At 35.5% G+C, this 16,108-nt stretch overlaps 1 pseudogene across 1 annotated transcript; it reads right to left on the reverse strand.

Annotated features, from left to right (window-relative positions):
* Positions 1-588: 588 nt before the first annotated feature.
* Positions 589-6,919, reverse strand: LOC143543548 (calcium-transporting ATPase 2, plasma membrane-type-like; annotated as a pseudogene). The gene is made up of 6 exons (XR_013137089.1): positions 6,737-6,919; positions 5,970-6,024; positions 3,958-5,901; positions 2,847-3,174; positions 1,806-2,104; positions 589-828 (listed from the first exon to the last, which is right to left on the reverse strand). The product of XR_013137089.1 is annotated as a calcium-transporting ATPase 2, plasma membrane-type-like (transcript).
* Between the last annotated feature and the right edge of the window lie 9,189 nt (positions 6,920-16,108).

A 16,108-nucleotide genomic window follows, 5' to 3' on the forward strand; every position in this document is an offset into this window, starting at 1 on the left:
TGTGATTACGCATATCTGTTTTCTTGAAACGCGTAAAACTCACCAACTCTAGTAGTTGACCCATTTTAAACGTGATTTTTAGGTGTTGTATCGAAATTGGAAAATCCTTGGAGATGTGCTACCTGTTACTGAATGTGGTCGATGCTGTGTGAACAGACGCAAGGGTATTAGTAACGAAGAGAATAGTTTGACGAACAGATTTTGTTGTAACATCTAGTTTGTAAACAAAGATAGAACAATGTAATATATTATAAATTAGTTTGTAATCTTTCTTTATAAACAATGTGGTTGATACCAGAGGTGTTTGCTACATTCCCGTTTTATGCTTCCGCACTTGGCTAGTCGGGGTGTGACAATAACCTAATTCAAGGCCCATATTTTAATTAAATTATAAAACCAATTTTATCAGTTCCGCATGCATTTGAAACAAACATAGGTAGATTTGAGAGTCAAGAAAACTTTTATAAGTTCGAAATTTTGCAATTAGTATTAATACACTTATATAAAAAGTAAAAAAGAAAAAGAAAAGAAAACCAACTTCTAGTCTTAATTAAGAGATGAGAACTCATCTAGCTGCTTAATGCAGACTCAAACAGGGATCATCTTCATGATCACAGCAATCGGCATGCTCATAAACCCGGTCAACACACTATAATACCATTGTCTCATGGTCAACGGTGAAGTACTTGCAAAAGTACCCAAAAACTCGATTATTATCACTTGGAAAACCACAGTTGCACTTAAAACACCCACAAACACATTGTTCTTCAATATCCCGTTGAACACGTTTAGTTTCTCCATTTCTCTAGAGTTAACCTCGTTAAAAAGCTGCATAGGTTATAATCAAACTGTTATGATTGCATTATTCATGTACGTATGTTCTCGATTTTGAAATAACATTAGGCATGTACACACACCTCTTTCTTTCACATATGTTCGTGAGCAAGGTTTACTTTCATCCTTTTATGTTTGTTTGTTTATGTTCATTTATGTTAGTTTACATTTATTTAAGTTCGTTTATGTTCATTTATTTATTAAACAAACGATTATGAACACAAAAAAATTTGTCTTGGTTAAACGAACAAACATGAATACATGTCTCGATCGTTTATATTTGTTCGTAAACGAGGTTTACGTTCATTCGTTTAAATTCATGTGTTCGTTATTTTACGTTCATTATGTTATTTAGTTTACGTTTGTATAAGTTCGTTTATTTAATAAAAGAACAAACATGAATACGTCTCGTTCGTTCATATATGTTAGTGAGCATTTTAGTCCATTTAAACTTGTTTGTGTCGTTCGTTAATATATTCATTTAAATTTTTTGACCCATTACAACTTAGTGGAGTTTTAATAACTCTTTAGGACTAACACATTATTCTTCACATTATTTTTAATTGGTTGTAGCTAGTTATGTTCCTTCATTTACGTTCAGTTATGTTCGTCTGTGAGCCGCTCATTTACACAGTTAAAGAACGAACATAAACAAACATGAACTTGTTCATTTTCTTAAAAAACGAGCACGAACAAGAAGCCCAATTGTTTAATTGGTTATGTTCGATCATTTTTTCGGTTAAAGTTAAATGAACAAACACAAACACGCTCTGTTTGTGTTCGTTTGTTCAGTTTTGTTCATTCATGAGTTTTCGTTAATATTGTTTATAAATGAATGTGAACAGACATAAACGAAGACGAGCATGTTCATCTGCTTAACGAACAAACACGAACAAGGAACCCATGTTTGTTTAATTGTTCTTGTTAGGTCGTTTGTTCGGTTAAAGTTAAATGAACGAACAAGGTAATACCTGACAAAATACAAAGGAGTTGAATATAAGTGTGTTGAGGATCAAATCTGAATTGTCTCCATGAAGGCCATAAAATGATTTCCCTTTGGTTTGAAGTAGCCATATAATTATGAACTGGTACAATGATTGTCCAAAGATGTTCCTCCACATAACATTGCTAATAAAATTCCCATGTCGACCGACGGGGGTCCGCTTCATTAGTGCATTGTTTGGTGGCTCAGTAGCAAGCGCTAGTGCTCCCAGTGTGTCCATGATCATGTTAACCCATAATAGTTGAACTGCGGTTAGGGGAGTGCTCCCTATAATAATACAAAAAAAAAGGAAAAGAAAAATAAAAAAGAACAAGTAGATGCTCCGTGTTATATGTAAAGGTGTGACTGTAACATCTGACCACTCGTATCAACCAACATTGATTACTTTGCACATGAAGAGCTCAAAGGTTCGTTTTTTGTCACCTGAGTCAGTATGCCTGTAAACGAACTAAGAGAAATTTTCACAGGGAGTTTGTTTATGCTCATTTACTTAATAAACAAACAAAACATGAGCATAAATTTATGTTTACTTAGTTAAACGAACGAATATGAACACATGTCTTATTGATTCATTTATGTTCTTGAGCTATGTTAAATGATATATTATTTGATTTGTTTAGGCACATTACATTTATAGTCTAGTTATATTCACTTTAGGCCCAAAACATTTTGTTCACACTCACTTCTAATTAGTTCTAGCTTAGATATGTTTGTTCATTTATGTTTATTTTTTTACGCTCACGAACCCGTTCATTTATACTGTTAACAAACAAAAATAAACGAGCACGAACAAGCCCATTTTCTTAATGAGCAAACACGAAGAAGAAAATCCCATTCGTTTAATTGTTAGTGTTTTTCAGTCAAAGTTAAATAAACGACCACGAACATGAACCGTTTGTATTCGTTTGGTTCCTTTGCAGGCCTACTTGAGTGGAAACATCTGAGGCGTGCTTTTTAAGACCAACATTACAAATGTTAGGATTTGCCAGAGGTGTTACAATAACTATACCTGTCAAACAAGCTGATGTGAAGTTCACCATTAAAGCAACAATGTTGACAGTCAGCTGAAACTGTACAAACTTTTGAATATTAACGTAGACTGACCGACCCCAACATACATAAGGAAAAAGTTATATCTATATGAGTGATAAAGTTAGGCTAAAATCATGTTATCTTGCCTCAGTTCCAGCAATGCCCATTGCCAGCCCGATATCTGCTTCATGAAGTGCCGCTGCGTCGTTTGTTCCATCACCTGTAACAGCTACAACCTCCCCAAACGTGGTCCGCAAGTGTTTTACTAGTGTATGTTTATCTAAAGGTGAAGACCGCGCCATCACCTACATTACGCATAAAAATCGGGCTAAAATTTATAACATGCCCGATGCAAGTTGTCCTTTAGCTAGTCCATTGGTAAGCAGGGCACTGTGGTAGGGGTGTGTATAAATCCGGAAAAAATGATTCGTAACAGAAAAAACCGAACCAAATAATCGAACCCAAACAAAAGCCGATGGTTTTATGTTTTCGCAACAACCGAACGTTCAGTTCATATTCGGTTTTGCATGAAAAAAAAAAGAAACTGAACCAATTTTATGAACTTTCAGATTTTGAAATTTATGTAATTTATAAGAATTTAATAAAGTGATACCCAAATATTTTAGCCCAAGTTTATAATAAATTTAGTCCCAAAGTTTTAGGTCCAAGTATATTATTTTTGCCAATTTTTTTCCAGCCCAAAGATTTCAAACCCACAGAAACAAACACAAACAAAACCCAACTCTTTAGTTTTATGTTTTCGTAATAAACTGAACTTTCGGTTTGGTTTCAGTTATGCGTGTGATATAAACCGGAAAAACTGAATATGAATTTTTCATTTTTAGTTTTGAAATTTGTGTGATTTATAAGAATTTGGTAAAAACTGTGACCTAATTATTTTAGTCCAAATTTATGATAACAACCAATTACAAATTAAAAAAAAAAAAAAAAAAATTAGTCCCAACCAAATTCATTATTTTAGTTTGCTAAAAAAGTTTCAAGACCAAATAGTTAAAGCAAAACCGAAACAAACCGAACCATCAAAGACCGGAGAATTTTGATGTAATCTAATAATATGTTATACAAACCTGAATCTTGGGAACAATTTCATCCAACTCCTCCAAACTCTTCTCACGAAAATCTGGACCTTCAATAGCTATACCGCCATCTCTAAGTATTCCACATTCTTTAGATATGGCTCTTGCTGTGTTTATATTATCGCCTGTAACCATACGAACGGTTATACCAGCTGATCTACACAGGGCAACCGATTCCTTAACACCTGGACGGACCGGATCTTTTATCCCCACAACGCCTATACAAGTATACCCAGAAGACGGAATAGGAGTGTCAGCATTCACAGTACTCTTGTCTAAATCTATATATGCAAGACACAGAGTTCTAAGTGCTTCACTAGCAAATAGCTCAATTGTACTTTTCAAATGGTTAAGTGACCCTTCTTTAAGATCAACCACTTCTCCATCTGCATTGAGCACTTTGTTACATGCAGCTAATACTATTTCCGAAGCACCTTTGCAATGTGCTCTTACACCACCATCCGGAAGCTTCAGCACCACTCCCATGCGCTTCTTGGACGAGTTGAACGGCTAATATCGTCGATGACTGGCGCTCGGATTGGAAGTCACCGCCAAGTGACAGTCCATATTCCAGTATCGCGGCCTCAGTAGGCGGTCCAAGAATCTCACGCTTCCCTTCTTTGTTATTCACTACTTCTCCGCCTGTGTTGGTGAATATGGATTGGAGAAGAATGTTTAGCGCGTTCCCATTGACGCCAGGGTTTCCTTGTTTTGATACATCCATGATGTTTAAACATATGCATGATTTGACGACGGTCATTTTGTTGGTGGTCAGCGTGCCGGTTTTGTCACTGCAGATAGTTGTGGCGGACCCCATGGTCTCACAGGCGGCCAGGTGGCGAACAAGAGCCTTATCGTTCATCATTTTTTTCATCGCAAAAGCGAGGCTTAAAGTGACAGCCAGAGGCAACCCTTCGGGAACTGCAACGACGACAATGGTGACAGCGATAGCGAAGTATTCTAACAACTCTAGCGCCTCGTCGGCAGACCAACTCCATTGCGTTCCTGTTGATATCTTACTGGAGACCAACTGTTGCCCCAGAACCGCAAAAGTGACCACAGCGAAAAAAAGGCCAATCTTTCCAATAACCGTTGCGACTCCGTTCAGTTTAACTTGAAGTGGCGTTTCATCATCTCCACCTTCACTTAAAGTTGCCATGAGTTTTCCCCATTGGGTTTGCATCCCGACAGTTGTGACCAACATTTTGCACGAACCGTCTTGGACCTTGGTTCCAGACATTAACCAAGGGTTCTCGGCACTAACCATGACCGGTTCACTTTCACCAGTCAAACTAGATTCGTCTATCGAGACTGCAAATCCTGAAATGAAAAGACCGTCTGCAGGGACTTGATCTCCTATCGAAAGATGCACAATATCACCAACAAGAAGTTCATATATTGATAACTTCTGTCTGTACCCGCTCCGTGTAACTTGAATAGAGATTTTCTTCTTCTCTTTATCCAAATCTCGAAACTGTAATGATTGGCGGTAATCACTCGTTGCGGTTACAAAAACCACCAGCAAGATACTTGCAACAATCCCGAGACCATCATGAGCTCCTTTGGGCCACCCTTCGGTTGCAATGCCAACAACTAATGAAACAATGGCACACATCGCGAGGATCATAAGCGTCATGTCATGAAGTGCTTCCCAAACAAACACCCAAAAGCTTCGTTGTGGGCTTTCGGCAAACTTGTTGATTCCATACACTCTTTGTCTGCGGGCTAGCTCTTCATTGTCGATAGAGAGCCCGTTTGTGGTTGATGTTTTAAGCTTTCCTGCAAGGCCCTCCACGCCACCATGAAATTTTAGCTTTTTGAGGTCGTGGCCTTCGACTACAGCGGCCGCTTCATCAGCACAGATGTCAAAACCGGCTTCTTTTACTTCATCTGGGACCTCATAATCACCATTGTGTGCTCCTAAAGTAGAATAGAAACAAAATCATTATACAATGAAAAAATAAAAGAAGGTTGATGATGCTAGATTAGAATGAGGAACTTGCCCTGTATAAATTGAAATGCAGCCTTTGACACCAAAACTGCAATCCTCAGCTTCTCCTGATAATTCAATGTAAAACTGGTGAATTAAAATAGCTCAAATTGCAAACAACACTTGTAAAATACTGAAATGTCCTTCTATTGGTATGCTACCCAAAAGTGAACACCAGCTTGCATGTCACGTAATACGAGCTTTTATAACCTTTCTAGCCCTATCATACTGGCCGTATACTAGGGCCAAAATTTTGGTCATACGACCTGTGTGGCTTTGTTAGTGGTCACAACAGTCATTCTATGTCGGTAAAAATATAACACATCGTATGATTTGGCCCTCACACAACCCGTATGACCGTGTTATACAGTCCGTTTGTCCACTTTTTACCCTGTTGTGCTTGGCCGTGTGGCATGTCAGTGATGTCTAGATAATATGCAATGGCGTTTGTATAACCGCCCATCTTCGAAGCTAGCTACTTGATCCTCAAGAATTTGAGATTGACTACTTTAACCAAATATTTTCTACAGAGTCTATTTATTTGCAAGGCTACACTAGAGAGAAGGAACAAATTTCAAATTGAATGAAATTCAGATTCACATCTCAAAATAAACATTATATTACACTTGCCGTTACCTAATCTCACTTTAATCATTATGTTTCATGCATTAATTCAATCAGACGACATAAATTACAATCCACACAATCTGTTCACCAACAAATTAAAATAGGCATTTATTTCAGAAATTAATCGATAATTATAAAAAAAAAATACTCTACCTGATTGGTGCGTCGCATAGCGGCAGCCTCATTGCGCTTGGGTAGGTTAGCGGTGTGACGAAATCGTCTCTTAGGGTTCTTAACAACATGACACAAACTCCTCCATTTCTGTAGCACCTCATCAGACGAATGTTTCGACTTCACCGCGTGAAAATTCTGGTTCAAATAATTCTCCATCCCCATTTTGATCACGCAAATAACTAACCGATCAGATCTCGAAAGTTATGCCGATCGAATGCTCTTGTTTTCCAAACAAAATCGCGTTATATATACATACATAGAAATTAAAGTTGGTGGAAAAGAAATGTAAAGAGAAATGAGGAGGAAAGAATCAGATTCTGGACATGATGATAATGTTGAAGAAGAAAGAATAATATGCGAAATCAGAGATTGATGAACTTTACGCTAAAGCGGTTGCAAAAATAAAATTCTTCAAACTTGAACGTCGTCGTTAAGCTACGTACGTACGTTCGCCGTGAAAATTGAATAATAATAATAATAATAATATGCCAAATGATGGATTGAAGAGAAAATTGTAATATGGAGATTTGAAATTGATGGTTTTGACGGAGAGAGATGAGCTATGGAGGAGTGTTGTTAGTTTTTAACGGTTTCTTTCTTTATTATGACAAACCGATATATGTGGAATTAACAATGACCAGGGCTTTTTTCATCTTAAGTATAATTTATTGTAATTATTCATTCCTTGCTTTTATTTTAATTTATGGGGATATATTATCTGATAAGAGCAATAATGATAATTGGCACCCGTATCATCTCATTGTCAGTTTCTTAGCTTTAAATGGGCTTCTTATGCGCACGACTGATAATTCGATACATGCTTAAAACACGATAAGACCTGTTAATTAAAAAAGTGCGCTATATTTATTTTTTTGTTTCTTTAAATAATTGAAATTAGTAGACTAGGCTCCATCATTTTCCCTTATTGATACATCAATCTTAAAACTGTCTTATATTCATGACATAATAGTTAAATGAGTTATATTTATGTTGATACTTGTGTTAAACACGTCGTTTCTAACTTGTTAAACCTTCGTTAACACAAGAATTGCCAGCCCTTTAGACACTACTGCATTAAGGGACACATATATATTGTGGGCTCACATGATTTTTCAACCAATCACATGATCTAACTCACATTTAAAAAGAAAATGGAAAATATTTAAAAATAATTATTTTTTCAGTTAAAACTTAAGCGTTTTGAAGGTAAGGTTAGCATGAGAGTCCCAAGCCTGCATAATAGTGACATCGCGTGACGTTATTCACTTTTTAGTTAAACCAAGACACATAAAAGAAAGATTGTTCTTTCATTTGTCAAAATAGGATCAACTACTAAGTTCAAGGAGAAATTGTTACTTTCACTTATGTGATATTCTTTAATGTTATATAATATGTGTAACATTCATTAATATTCGGACTCGAAAATTCGATCCGTTTAAATTCTTGTACTTTATTATTATTCAGATCTTAATTATTAAGCAAAAAATGAATTACTATTATTATTTTTATTATTATAATAATTATTATTAAATTCTAGACAGAATTACAGAAATTGTCCTTTATCTTTACCCGAAATTTCACTCGTGGTCCTTTATCTTCTAAATTAATATTTTGTGGCCTTTACGTTTCAGAATCCAACAAGGTTTTTCCTTTTAGCCTAACTCCGTTAAAAAACTTTGTTAGGTTATGTCACCTGCTAGTCACGTGAGGGCAATACGGTCATCTCAGGTCCCCTTCATATTTCCCCCGGTATAAACCAACCCAAACCTCCTGATCATTCAATAAATCATCTCCTTCATCCTCGTTCTTCGATAATTTAGGGTTTAGCCACAAAACTCTTAACATCAACTCCGATCATCAACTCTGATGGGTGATTCAGGCTGGTTCATACGATAGACAATCGAAGAAGTTGACCTCGATGAAGTACATGGTAATGTTGCGACTTTTGCTACAATTTGTAACCCTAGGTGACGATTAACTCTTGATTAAATTAAAAAAATTTATTTTTTTGCAAGCTTATATCCAAATCTTTTAAGTTTGTGTTTGCATACTGGTGGTAGGTTAACAACACCTCCAGTCCATACCTATGTGGGATGTAAGGTAAAGTTTGTAGACTTGATAGACATAGACAAATTTTCAACTCATGAGCGTGATCTGATGTTAGATATGTTAGGCAACAATGGGACTATACTAATATACTATTAGTTCTTGCATCCTGAAAAGAACTTAGACAATGGCCTTGAACACCTAAGTAGTGACAAAGATTTTTTGTATTTAGCTATACATGTGGAAGAGCATACGCTCATCCTATCACACCCCGACCAAAGGCCGAACATGCTGGGGTGTAACGTATTGATTGGACAGTAGCTAAAAAGACACTAATTAAAGCGACAATAATTATATAAATTCATTAACATTAAACACGTACACAAATTCAATAAGTAAATACATCATAACTTGTAATTTGAATAAATATCCTAAGGTCAACTAACTATCTTCGATCTTGAATATATCAAATACCTGAACCTGTAAGATGCATAAAAAAAGAGTTTGTCAACACGAATGTTGGTGATAATACATAAGTTTTAGTTGTATATATATATAGGTAAATCACAATTCATATGTAAATGGTGAGCATTACAATACTTATGAAAATATAAACAACTAAATAGATGTGGACCCGTTCCTATTGATACAAAATCAATGTACTTGGGTAAGTGTATGATCATACTAGATGAGGATGAGATACCAACCACCAAACATAAAATAAACACTTAAGCACATAGAGTATAATCATAAAGCATGCAACAATCACACATAAACATAAATTGAATTGCGTTTTGAATAGATGAGTAAATAAAACATGAGTAAAGTTAATAAGGTATACATGCTACCCCCAAAACATAAAAGATGGAAAAAGGGGGTATGTAAACTCACGTTAACGAGTGGGTTAACGAAGACGAGATGACAATAAATCAAGATAAAAGCGGTTGAGCTCCTATATGACAACTAACGTTCCTAGTTGTTATCGATCATATTAATTAATTAATGAAATAATTATAATCACAAGACTTATGACGGATTTGGGTTTCGATAGGTTCTAAGTACAAGTTTGTTATTAGAAAATGTATTAGTTTAGTTTTCAATATTGCGGTTTATAATTGAGTTGAAAGATTTGGTCCTTTTAGGGTTTAGATGATTTTATTTATTCATTATTTACTTAATAATATTAATACGTTAACTATTTGTAAAAAAATATAACTAGAGAGTATAAACAAATATAAAAAAAATTGCAACGTGATAAAATGGTTACCAATCGGTTTAAAGGAGTTTGGAGACTTGATGGATTTGAGTTGTTATTATTATTATTATTATTATTATTATTATTATTATTATTATTATTATTATTATTATTATGTTTGATATATAAATAAATAATTATCATATGTAATAATGTATCCATATTAACAGAAAAGTTAAACGAAAATTTATTTGGAACCTTTAATATGGTTCGGTTTATTAGACGAGTGGTAAAAGAATATCCATAATATAATTATTATATCTTTTGTATATAGTTTAATAAACAAGAAATATTCAAAAATGATTATAATAAAAAAAATGATAACAAACCGGGCCTGGGAAGGAGTACGAAGGTTCAGTTTTGTTAAAAGTCATAATTATTAAGTATTAATAACATATACTAGTAATAATATAAAGAATAATAGAGCTTAAAAAATATATATCAGAAACCGCGTCCAGGGGGCTCGAACCTGTGCCTGGCCGGTGCTGAAAGACCTAAGCCACACACAACAGCCATCAGGATGTGCTTAATCTTGTGAAATATGACGGTTTGAAATTAACATAAACAGCTTTACAAATTGAATTCCAAATTGAAGTATAAACCCTAAGTTTGATTTGTCCAATTGATCAATGAATACCCTTTATCAATCAAAATTCACAGGGAGCTTTCGTTGCATGATGGAATCTGAACCCAAAGCACCCACATGTACCTTAATCGAACACGAATTGAATGATATTAACGATCTATGGTTTTCGGCTTGGGATTGAAGTAGATAAGGGTCTGGACGGCTTCGATTGGTGCAATTGAGTTAGGGTTTGGCTTCGTGATGGTGCAGTGGTGGTGTGGCATCGATTAATTGCATTATGAATGTGTATTTATAGGGTTTAGAGAATCGTTTAGGCCGCGGTTCATTAAGTACGGGATTTGAGTCAAACGGTTGTCACATTCCAAGATTAAACGATGCTTTAAACGCGTTTTCAATCAATTAACGATTTTGTGATGCCAATTATTGTGATTTCTGGCGTGGATTAAGCAACAAGAAAAGGGGGGGGGGGGGTTGTCGGCATCGATGGAGAGAAGGGAGGAAAAAAAAGAAAAAGAAAAAAATTATATTTTAAACAATTTGCATATTTGTTTCCTAAAGTTTGGGTTGTGTAAAATGAGCGTAAAACTGGAGTTGAGGGGCTAAAATGCATATGCTCGATAGTTATAAAGGAAAATTCATTAGCGAACGAAAACCATAATACACAAAATAATACATGAAATGAATATTCAAAACGATTCGATTTTGGGTGCAAAAGAGAAACTAACAAATGTTACAGTATTCACAACTTTTTGGAAATTTCATCCCGAAATTAAAGAAAGTCATAACATAAATAAAGAAAATAAAAGTGAAGATTTTTTTATAAGAAATTAACACAAATTTTTGAGAGACCAGAGTAACATTACAAACGGAAAATATGATAAGGACACTTATATATAGGATGTACCAGCGGCGTATTCACCATGCCCTTATCATAACGATATTTCTAACGTTACCCAAGTCACCCTAGCATCTGAGTTATGACACACAACCGTATTCACTATGAATCCCATGTGAGGATTTTGATAATTATGCATGCACTCATAATTATTTAGATCGTCGCATGATGCACATAGTTCGTCCCGTTGTACGGGTTCGAAAACAAAGTAAAAAGAAAACTTTTTAAATCAATATTTGAATGGGATTATTTGATCAATAGCAATGAAACTACATAAATACGTGAAATTTGATTTGCCATGGATAACTAGTAAATAAGCTTTGAATATATATATATATATATGTGTGTGTGTGTGTGTGTGTGTGTGTAACGAAATAGTTGAAGTTAACCATTAAAAATAATAACAACAAAATGAAATAAATTGGATGGGGGAAATTTTGAAATTAAATGAATAATACACACATTCAATGCATATGAGTACTTGAGATGATAACAAAAGTTGCGAATAAGTGTTCACATAGATAGGTTCACACAACAAACGAATCACATGATTAAAGAAATAAAATAATATATGAGGCTTGAAGTCTGAATTATAAAATCAGATGAGAACAGAGTACCATGAGAATGAGGTGAGTTTTGGGGAATTTGGGTAGTCATGTATTAAAGTATCAAAATAAAATTTGCGCATATGAATCCTATTAGATAACTATGTACAACACATGTTCATAGTCCTAATTTCCCAAAACAAAATGTTTGTAGAAAGTCGGTCATAGGTAGTTCATGGTGCAAATACGGTACTATTAGATAACCATGCACATCCATGCACATAGTCCCGGTAAATAACCGGTCATAGACCACTTGAAATGTGATAATAAATTGCGTAACAATAAATAGTGCAATAAACAATATAATGGGAATAGATGAGAGATTGAATTCAATTATAAATAACCATGATTCTCATTCATAACAAAACTTGGTATTTAAATGAAGTTATTACATCAGGTTTAAAATAAAAAGAATTCGCTAAAATAAATGTCTCTTTGTGTAGCATGTATCCTTGAATGGTGAGATTTAGACTTGGGAGCCGTTGATGTAACACACTTGTCCTCGAGTACCTTGAGCAACTTGGTGAACTTGAGGTTGGTTGGGTGGGTTTTGGTTGGCTTGGGTATTGAGAATAGGTTGGGCTTGAATTGCTTGAATAGAGTTGGGATTAGATTGGTTGAGGTTGATTTACTTGGGCTTGATTGAATTGGGCTTGGGTAAAATGGGCTGGATAAACTTGGGCTTGATAGGCTTGATTTTGAGTGGCTTGGGTTGGGTAAGATTGAATTTGGTGCATGTGCGTGAGTCTTGGGCATGCGTTGCGGAAATGGCTAGGATCTTCACAGTTGTAACAAGATCTAATTGTTAGGGGTGTTTGAGTAAACGGTTGAGCATTAGATGAAACTTGGGTTTGGGTAAGAGGTGAGGTAAATGGTTGAATCATGGGTTGGTTGAGTTCACGACATGTGGTAAAGAGGTGACCAAAACGACCGCAGTGAGTGCATTGACGACAGTTGAAGTTAGGCGAATGGTGGAATTTACACGTATCACATAAAGGGTGGGGTCATGTGTAGGGCTTCTTGGTGGGTTGAGCTTGTTGGGCTTGCGATTGGGCCAAGACGTAGTTTTGAGAATTTGACCTTCTTTTGTTGTTTCGGCAATAGGGTGTATTGTTCTAGTTGTGCTTGGAAGGTTCGGGCTTAGAGGATTCGGTCTTGGACTCTTTAGTGGGCTCGGGTGCGGGTTTATCATTAGGCTTTTTGAAATTCCTCCGCGTCAAGGTCCCGGCCTTAACGTGGTTCTCGGTGAGGGTATCGGCTAGGGTAATGGCATCGTGAAGTTCCTTCGGGTCTCGACTTAGTACAGAATCTCGGTTTGTATCGGCAAACCCGTGATGTACTTGTCAATGGCACGCTCCAAGGGAGTGACCATATGCGGGATGAGAATGCTCAATTCGTGGAATCGGTCGTTGTAGGACACATTGTCACCACCTTCTTGTTTTAAATTCTGAAACTCTTCTTACAACTTTCGGAGCTCATATTTCGGGCAAAATTCCTTGAGCATGAGTTCCTTAAGGTCGTTCCATGGCAAGGCCATGGCAACCTCAGCCCCAAGGGCTTTCTTTTTGCTATTCCACCAAGTAAGGGCACTCAATGTGAAAACGCTTGAAGCATAAGTGGTCTTTTTTTATTTCGGGCATGCACAGTGGAGGAACACGCTTTCCATGTGCTCGAACCATTGAAGAAGGGTTGTAGCACCCTTGGTCCCAAAGTAGTAGGTCGGGTTAGCATTCTTAAATTGCTTGATTGAGCAAACAGTTGGGTTTTGGCTTACGGAAGCATTGGCAGTGGAATTCATGGTTTGGAGTTGAGAGATGAGTGTTAGGAGGGCTTCCACGATTCCCTTTGTAATGCGAGACAACATACTGTGGCCAGATTTTCTGGTGCAACGGTTATGGTTGATGAGGCAGGAGGAAAACATGCTACACGGACGAAATTTTGAAAAATTTATTAGCTTTTGGGATAAATTGCAAAATTTTGAGTTTTTGTGAAAATTCACGAGGGTACAAATTTTTATTAGCCTTCACTTAGAGTATTGATAAAATTGATAATTAAATGAAATAGTAAAATTTAAATGGTGGATTGAGATGTACATGAAAATAATCATTCATAACAAAATCAAAAACTTAAACCCAAAAAAACAAATTTTCGTCGTTGAAATATCCATGGATCACCATGGCTTAGTTTTCCAACAAAATATTTAAAATTGGCTGAAATCGAGATAAGGGCGTTGAGATGAATGATTGGAGTATCCACGTATCACCATGGCTTTTCCCACCAATTCTTTCAACTAAAATATCATAAGGATGAACCGAGTTTAGCCACGTATCATCGTGAATTCGGTTATTATTTAAGGATGTGATCGTCACATGACCACGATTGATATAATGAGGGTAGTAGATTCGTGAACATTTGGTGTGATACGCTTTGGCTTAACAAGTTTCACACTCACACCTCACCCTCCAGGAAGGCAACCAGGTCTCGCGGCTGATTGAGATTTATGCGCATTGCACTTCCTTAGGTTCGCAAGCCTTGGTGTCAAGGGATCAGTGTACAGGTGTGTCCCCCTTACAGTTACTACGTATCTGTTACATGAATCATCCTCAAGGAGAGGGGAGTAAAAATGGTGGGAATTCTTAAAGAATTTCCCAATTTTAAAATAGTAACTAGGGTTTTGAAAATAATTTTTGAGAGTGAGGCGTAGCCTTGGAATTATGTGTGCTTTGTGTACAAGAGTAATATCAAATCATTAAATAATATTTAAGCTACCGCAATCAATCATATAAATTAGGTGCAAACACGTAAAGACATATCACGTATAAGGACCCTAAGTATACTGCTAGGTCGTTATATCTAACCACCTATCTTATAACCTTCGGCTCCGATACCAATCTGTCACACCCCGACCAAAGGCGGAAAATGCTGGGCATAACGTATTGATTGGACAGTAGCTCAAAAGACACTAATTAAAGTGACAATAATTATTTAACTTCATTAACATTAAACACATACACAAATTCAATAAGTAAATACATCATAACTTGTAATTTGAATAAATACCCTAAGGTCAACTAACTATCTTCGATCTTGAATATATCAAATACCTGAACCTGTAACATGTATAAAAATAGAGTTTGTCAACACGAATGTTGGTGAGAATACATAAGTTTTAGTTGTATATATATATATATATATATATATATATATATATAGGTAAATCACAATTCGTACGTAATTGGTGAGCATTATAACACTTATGAAAATGTAAACAACTAGATAGATGTGGACCCGTTCCTATAGATACAAAATCAAGTGTATGATCATACTAGATGAGGATGTGATATCAACCACCAAACATAAAATAAACACTTAAGCACATTGAGCATAATCATAAAGCATGCAACAATCACACATAAACATAAATTGAATTGTGTTTTGAATAGATGAATAAATAAAACATGAGTAAAGTTAATAAGGTATACATGCTACCCCTAAAACATAAAATATGGAAAAAGGGGGTATGTAAACTCACCTTAACGAGTGGGTTAACGAAGAAGAGATGACAATAAATTAAGATAAAAGCGGTTTAGCTCCTCGGGATATGACAACAAACGTTCCTAGTTGCTAACGATCATATTAATTAATGAATGAAATAATTATAATCACAAGACTTATGACGGATTTGGGATTAGATAGGGTTCTAAGTACAAGTTTGTTATTAGAAAATGTATTAATTTAGTTTTCAATATTGCGGTTTATAATTGAGTTGAATGATTTGGTCCTTTTAGGGTTTAGATGATTTTATTTATTCATTGTTTACTTAATAATATTATTACGTTTACTATTTGTAAAAAATATAACTAGAGAGTATAAACAAATATAAAAAAAATTACAACATGATAAAATGGTTACCAATCGGTTTAAAAGGAGATTGAAGAGTTTATGGATTTGAGTTGTTGTTGTT

This window comes from Bidens hawaiensis, unplaced genomic scaffold (genome assembly GCF_021521415.1).
Source record: "Bidens hawaiensis isolate Kalapana, Puna unplaced genomic scaffold, B.hawaiensis_p1.1 tig00000864_1, whole genome shotgun sequence".
Classification (NCBI taxonomy): domain Eukaryota; kingdom Viridiplantae; phylum Streptophyta; class Magnoliopsida; order Asterales; family Asteraceae; genus Bidens; species Bidens hawaiensis.